Source organism: Mandrillus leucophaeus, unplaced genomic scaffold (genome assembly GCF_000951045.1).
Source record: "Mandrillus leucophaeus isolate KB7577 unplaced genomic scaffold, Mleu.le_1.0 Scaffold1298, whole genome shotgun sequence".
Taxonomy (NCBI): Eukaryota; Metazoa; Chordata; class Mammalia; order Primates; family Cercopithecidae; genus Mandrillus; species Mandrillus leucophaeus.
This window is the reverse complement of record NW_012101252.1, coordinates 111,360-118,366: the sequence shown is the minus strand read 5'-3', so window position 1 is coordinate 118,366 and position 7,007 is coordinate 111,360. Positions and strand designations below refer to the sequence as shown.

Genomic DNA, 7,007 nt, shown 5'->3' with positions numbered 1-7,007 from the left:
CTAAAGGCAGTGCACACCCTGCTCCTGAGCCTCCTGCTCCTTTTCTCTGTGTGGCTCCATTTGTAAGACAATTGTTGCACTGAGGCTTGTGCATGCCAGGCAAGGCCAAGCTGGCTCAAAGAGCAACCAGCTAACTCTGCAAGGGTGTGCCAGGAGCCAGTGGATCAGCCACCAACCTCACTCGCTGCTGGTCAAGGTACAAAATTTCTCCTACCCTAGTGGCAAGGCCTCAGTGTCATCTGCTTTTCCTCGGGCCTCTGCTCCATCAGCCATCAAGTGGCAGCCAGTCCGGCTGTTGGAACCTTGCCATCTCTCCTTCCTTGAATGGGTGAGGTTGGTGGCTGTTCCACCGGTTCCAGGCACACCCTTGCAGATGTGGCTGGTTGCTCCTTGAGCCAGCTTTACCTTGCGTGGCATGCACAGACCCCAGCTACTGCCATGCTGCTCTGAGTGGGCTCGTCCTGCCTGGGGCCAAATTCTAAATCTGGCCAGGGCCACAGAAGGCCGAGTCCACTGGGTGGAAATCCTGGCTGCTTTCTGCACTTCAACATAAAGTCATCCTCAAGATGGCCTGTGGTCTGCCTCTTGACAACCAAGAAGCCTGTAGTGCCATATGAGCCCTGAGGGATGGACTGGAGCCCCAAAGGCAGCTCACACCATGCTCCTGAGCCTGCTGCTCTTTTTCTCTGTGTGGCTCCATTTGAAGCACAGTTGTTTCACTGAGGCTTGTGCATGCCAGTCAAGGCCAAGCTGGCTCAAAGAGAAGGAAGCCATGTCTGCAGGGATCCACCTGGAGCAGGTGGACCACTCGCCAACCTGACCCACTCAGGGAAGCAGGGAGTGTGTGTTTGTACCATGCATTTCACTGAAAGTACCTTTCTCCACGGTTGGTGGCCTAGGTTTTCTTCTAGGTTTTGTATGGTTTTAGGTCTTGCGTTTAACTCTAATCCATCTTAAATTAATTTTTGTATTAAGTGTAAGGGAATGGCCCAGTTTCAGTTTTCTGCATACGGCTGGCCAGTTTTCCCAACACCATTTATTGAACAGGGAATCCTTTCCCCATTGCTTGTTTTGTCAGCATGAAGGGCTAGGAAAGGGATAGCATTAGCAGAAATTCATAATGTAGATCACTGGTTGATGGATGCAGCAAGCCAGCATGGCATGTGTATACCCATATAACAATCCTGCATGTTCTGCACGCGTACCACAGAACTTAAAGTCTAATTTACAAAAAGGAAATTTGCTTTTAAGTAAACTTTTAATCATAGAACTTTAAAAAAAAATCCTTTTGATACTTTTACTACCACATCATAGCTGGGACAAACTGCGGATATTTTAAAAGAAACACAAATATCAAACAGAAAGAACTAGACTTAGGAACCAAACTCAGGTTTCTGTAGTTAACAGGCAGAATCTTAACACTGGGTCACCAAGACTACTCCTTCAGCCTGGCCTTGGCTAGCAAAAGATGGCCTTGTTATGTAGATGAGCCCGCTTATGTTAAAAAAAAAAAAAAATCATTTCTGATAACTGGATTTTTTCATTTTTGCAGTCACAGGACTTTTAGCCAATTCAGATGCCTTGCTCCCCACAATTTGGAACATTCCCTTGGATTTGACCAAGTCAGGAAGAGATGGGAGAAAAGTGAAACAACAACAATAAAACCCCAAACACAAACAAACACAAAGAATTGAGCAAAACAAACAAATGTACCATTCATATGATTACTGAGTGTTCTCATGGTAAAGAGAAATTAAAAGCAGCTGGTGGATATTCTTAAATTTTAGTCATTAGAAAAAATTTTAAGACAAAATTCTAATTCAGCTACTTACCTGGAAATAAGGCTCAGGCTGGTGATCGTTCTCTGCCATCTTAGAAGCTGGAAAAAACTGACACTCACCTTTCCTGTCAGAAGAAAGCTGAAACTCAGGAAAGGAGGTGCCTGCTCTCCATCGCCATGGAAGCAGGAAAACTTGCCTTCCTTGTCGGAAATGAGTAGAACTTCAGAAAAGGACTTGTACAGCAAAATCAACTTTAGATCTCAACCAAATTTTGGGAGATCAGGAACCCCCTGCAGGGGAGAATCTCCCCAACCTCAGCAAATTATCCTATTGGTTTGGGCAATAAAGATAGCCCAGGTTGGTATCAATCAATAATGAGATTTATCAAAGGTCAGGACCACCTTTGTAATCTCCTTCTTTTTTTTTTTTTCTTTGAGACTGAGTCTTGCTCAGTCGCCCAGGCTGGAGTGCAGTGGCACGATCCCAGCTCACTGCAAGCTCCACCTCCCAGGTTTATGCCATTCTCCTGCCTCAGCCTCCCGAGTAGCTGGGACTACAGGCACCTGCCACCGTACCCGGCTACTTTTTTGTATCTTTAGTAGAGACGGGTTTCACCGTGTTAGCCAGGATGGTCTCGATCTCCTGACCTCGAGATCTGCCCGCCTCGGCCTCCCAAAGTGCTGGGATTACAGGCGTGAGCCACCACGCCCAGCCCTCTGTCTTTTTTTATCTTTATTGGTATAGTCTGTTTTGTCAGGAACCAGTAGTGCAACACTTGCTTTTTTCTGTTTTCCATTTGCTGGAAATATTTTTCTCCATTCCTTTATTTTGAGCCTAGGTATGGCAGTGCATGCGAGATGGGTTTCTTGAAGACGGCATACTCAAATGGGTCTTGGTTCTTTATCCAGTTTGCTCCCTGTGTCTTTCAATTGGAACATTTAGCCCATTTCCATTTAAGGTTAGTCATGGTATGTGTGGATTTGATCCTGTCGTCATGCTGTCAGCTGGTTATTTTGCAGACTTGTGTATGTGGTTGGTTTTTGGCATCACTGGGCTGTTTACTTCAGTGCATCTTTGTAGTGACTGGTGATGGTCTTTTCTTTCCATATTTAGTGCTTCCTTCAGGAGCTCTTGTAAGATAGATCTGGTGATAATGAATTCCCTCAGCATTTGTTTGTCTGAAAAGGATCTTATTTCTCCTTCACTTATGATGCTTCATTTTACTGGACATGAAATTCTGGGTTGAAATTTCTTTTCTTTAAGAAGTTGAATTTCACCTTTTCTGGTTTGTCAGGTTTCAGCTGAGAGGTCTGCTAAGTCTGATGGAATTCCCTTTGTAGGTGACCTTGCCTTTCTCTCCAGCTGCCTTTAACGTATTTTTTTTTTTTCATTTTGACCTTGGAAAATCTGATGACTGTGTGTCTTGGGGATGATCTTCTCATGGCATATCTTACTGAGGTTCTCTGGATTTCCTGAATTTGAATGTTGGCCGTCTGGTCAGGTTGGGGATATTCTCATGAATGATATTCTGAAGTATGTTTTCCAAGTTGGTTCCATTCTCCTCAGCTCTTTCAGGTACATTAATTCCTCACAGATTTGGTCATCTATATCATCCCATATTTCTTGCAAGTTTTGTTCATTGCTTTTCATTCTTTTTTTCCCCATTCTTGTCTGCCTGTTTTATTTCAGAAAGCCAGTTTTCAAACTCTGGGATTCTTTCCTCTGCTTGGTCTATTCCGCTGGGTGGTCTTGCACATGAAATGGAGTTGGTCTGACCTCAGACCTCCTGAGTCTGTTTGCCTCTCCCAGGACCCCAGCTTGGCCATACCTGCTTACAGAGCAGTCTCGGGTGCCCACACACACTACAATAATTTTCATAATGCCATCACACACAATCACCATATGACTGCATTATGAAAATTATTGTAGTGTTGTTTACAGCTCTATCAGGTCTGTTATGTTTTTCTTTATACTGGCTATTTTGCCTGTCACCTCCTACAGTGTTGTACAATGATTTTTAGCTTCCCTGTATTGGACAACGTACTTCTTTCACTCAGTGAACTTTGTTCCTACCCATATCCTGAACCCTGCTTGTATCATTTCAGACATCTCAGCCTCAGCCCAGTTCTGAACACTTGCTGGAGAGCTGATGCAGTCATTTGGAGGAAAGGAGGCATGCAGACTTTCTGAGTTCTCAGTGTCCTTGCACAGATCCTTTCTCATCTTTATGGGCTTATCCTTTTTCAATCATTGAGGTTGCTGACCTTGGGACAGGGTATTTTTCTTTTATTATATCTGATGACCTTGAGGATTTGACTGTGGTGTAAGGCGGACTCAGCCAACTAACTTTGTTTTTAGAGGATTTTAGGGGCCAACATGCAGCTCCCAATTCCTGGACCGTGTGCTTTAACTCTGGGAAACTCGTATTGGGCCCCAACTTTGTTCTCTGGCTCCTTGAGGTTTGAAGTCCACTGCACTGAGGGGATCCAAGTGCGGCAGCTGTGGCAAAATGGTAGCAGATGCAGAAGTCCCTGCTCACTGTGGGCGTTCAGCAGGTGGTGGAGGCACAACAGCTGGGGTGTGGGCCAGGGGGCCCCTGCTGACTATGTGTACTGTTGCACTGGAGGCAGTGCTGGTTTGGGATGGACTGCTGGCCAGTGCACGTCTGGGTGCCTTCTCTGAGCCCCACCTCCCCCAAAGCAGCAGTGGTCACTCAGGGTATAAGAAGGTCCCTTTTTCTCTGCACAGCATTACCTCAAGGGTGAGATGTTGGCGGGGTGGGGTTTTTGGTTCTGTGCCCACCACGGCTTCATCTTCAGTGGCAGTTGGTGTGGGTTGGGGTGTGTGCTGCACTCCCATGTGCTATCAGGGCAAGTACAGAAAAACCCACCTATGTAAACACACACAGCAAAGTGATGTGAGAAGTTTCCATATAAAGAGCTGCAGTATGGAGAGGTGATGTGCAGGCTGGTGTGTGGGTGTAGGGGCCACCTTGCTGCAGCTCTCCACTAATCAGGCACAGTCCACTGGTACAGAAGCTATAGTGTGTGCACCCAAGAGTGTCCTGTAAGCAGGTGTGGCCTGGCTGGTGTCCTGGGAGTGGCAAGCTGACTAAGGGGTGCTGAGGTCAGACCAGCCTCACCTGATGTGCAAAACTGCCCAGCAGAGATCAGGTCTCGGAGAACTCTCTCAAAAGTGAACCCCCAGCACAGCACAACTGCTCTACACAAACATGGCCAGACTTCTTTTTTAAGCAACTTCCCTTTTTAAAGAAAGTAACTCTTAGATCTGATCTGTGCTGGGCAATCTTGCACATGAGACAGGGCTGGTCTGACCGCAGCACTCCTTAAGTGCTGGGATAAAGTGTCTCATAAGAGCAACTGGAGCCTAGAGAGATAGCTGTCCCTGCCCTGTGGGCTGCATGTCAGCTGACTTGTTGCTCTACAACTTTCCTTGTCTCCTGGAGGCTCCACCCCAGAGAGATGTAAGTTAGCAGTTACTTAATGTAATCACCCCAGGATGGAGGGTGTGTGCTGTGAGCCCAAGCCAGGGTTCCCTGTCTGGTGATGAGCAGTGGAGGGTGTGTTGTACCCATGGGAGATGGACTAGTGTGTTCCTTCGGTCAACTGCAGCTTGTTGGAGGTGTCGATATGGCACTTAGGGTCTTTGCTCCCTTGATATTCTGAGGGAAGCAAGGGCAGTTCCACTGCAGAGGCAGTGGCACAGAGGATTTCAGTTGCTCCTGGAAGCTCAGTCCAGGGAATTGCCAAGTCGCTACAGGCTTGATAGTTCCAGTGGGGGGCTGGCTGGAGACCCAGGTCAGGAGGGCCTGCCCATCGAGGAGATAAGATATGGAAATGGACACCCACTTAACAGTCTGGCCACTTTTCTGTGGGGCTGCTGTGGTATGCTGGGGGTCCACTCCAGTCCCCAATTGCCTCCTATTTTCCAGTGCCTGAAAGTATCAGCAGTGAAGTCTGCAAAAAGGCAAAGATGATAGCCTGCCCCTTCCTCTGGGACCTCTGCACCCTCGGAGGTATGAACCGGTTGCCAATCTGTACACACCTGTAGGATGTGGCTGGAGGCAAGTTGAGAAGTCTTGCCTAGTCAGGAGGAACAGGAACAGGGACTTACTTATAAAAGAAGCCTGGTCACATTTTTGTAGAGTGCCTATGCTGTGCTGGGGGTTCACTTCAGCCCCTGGTCACCTCAGACACTCTGAAACGTGAAGGGTCAAATGGCTAAGTCGTCCAAACAGCAAAGATGACAGTCTGGTCCTTCCCCTGGAGCTCTGACTCAGGGAGGCCTGAAACCTCTGTCAGCCAGAGAACAGCAGTGAAGGTGGCTGGAGACCTTGGTTGAAAGGCTCCACCCAGTGATTAGAAATGTGTTCGGGGACTGACTTAAACAAGAGTCTGGCCATGCTTTTGCAGGGTGGCTGTGCTGCACTGAGACACCACTTCAGCCCCTGGTCAACGTGGGCTATCCAAAGCCCATGGGCCAGAACAGCTAGGTGGTGTCCAAACATCAAAGGTGGTGGCCCTCCCCTCTCTCTGGGAACTTTGTCCCAGGAAGGTTTCAAATCTCTGTTGGCCAGGGAACACTAGTGGGGGTAGCTGGAGGCCTTAGGTGGGAGGTCCTGTCCAGTGAGGGGGAACAGGATCAGGAGCCTGCTTACAGAAGCAGTCTGGCCATGATTTGGTAAAGCAGCTGTGCCGTGCCGCAGGATCTCTTCTGCACCTGGTGGGTTTGTAGTCTCCAAAGCCCACACACTAGAATGACTAAGTTGCCTGAACAGGAAAGATGGGGGCTTGCCCCATCTTGTCTCTCAGAATTTATCCTCTGTGATACAGCTTAATGTTTAGGCTGTTAATTTTACTGTCAGCATTATAGTTGTTCAGAAAGAATCTCACTGTTATCTTTCAGGTTAGATATATGAGAATTCATTTTCTCCTGTAAATAAACTTGTTCATGTTTGTTCTCTGGAAAGAAGTCTCTTTCATCTATCTGACTTTGATCACAGTCAGGTAGAGCAGCAGTCAGTCTAAAACGACATGATAGGATTTCCATTTCCAGTGTTTCCTAGCTGTGTCTTACATCCTGCAGTTCAGAATTGAGCATTCTCAGTGGTCAAAACGCTAAGCTGTCCACTCTACTGAAATATTGATTTTTGCTAATGCTTCCTCATTCAATTTTACAGCCTTTAGAAGTTTATCATTTTTCTCA

The 7,007-nt window shown here is 47.1% G+C and overlaps 1 protein-coding gene across 1 annotated transcript in view; it reads right to left on the bottom strand.

Moving 5' to 3' along the window:
- The window catches only part of LOC105533935 (POTE ankyrin domain family member B2-like), a 59,116-nt gene that overhangs the window by 17,976 nt on the left and 34,133 nt on the right, over nucleotides 1–7,007 (bottom strand). The window lies entirely within an intron of this gene.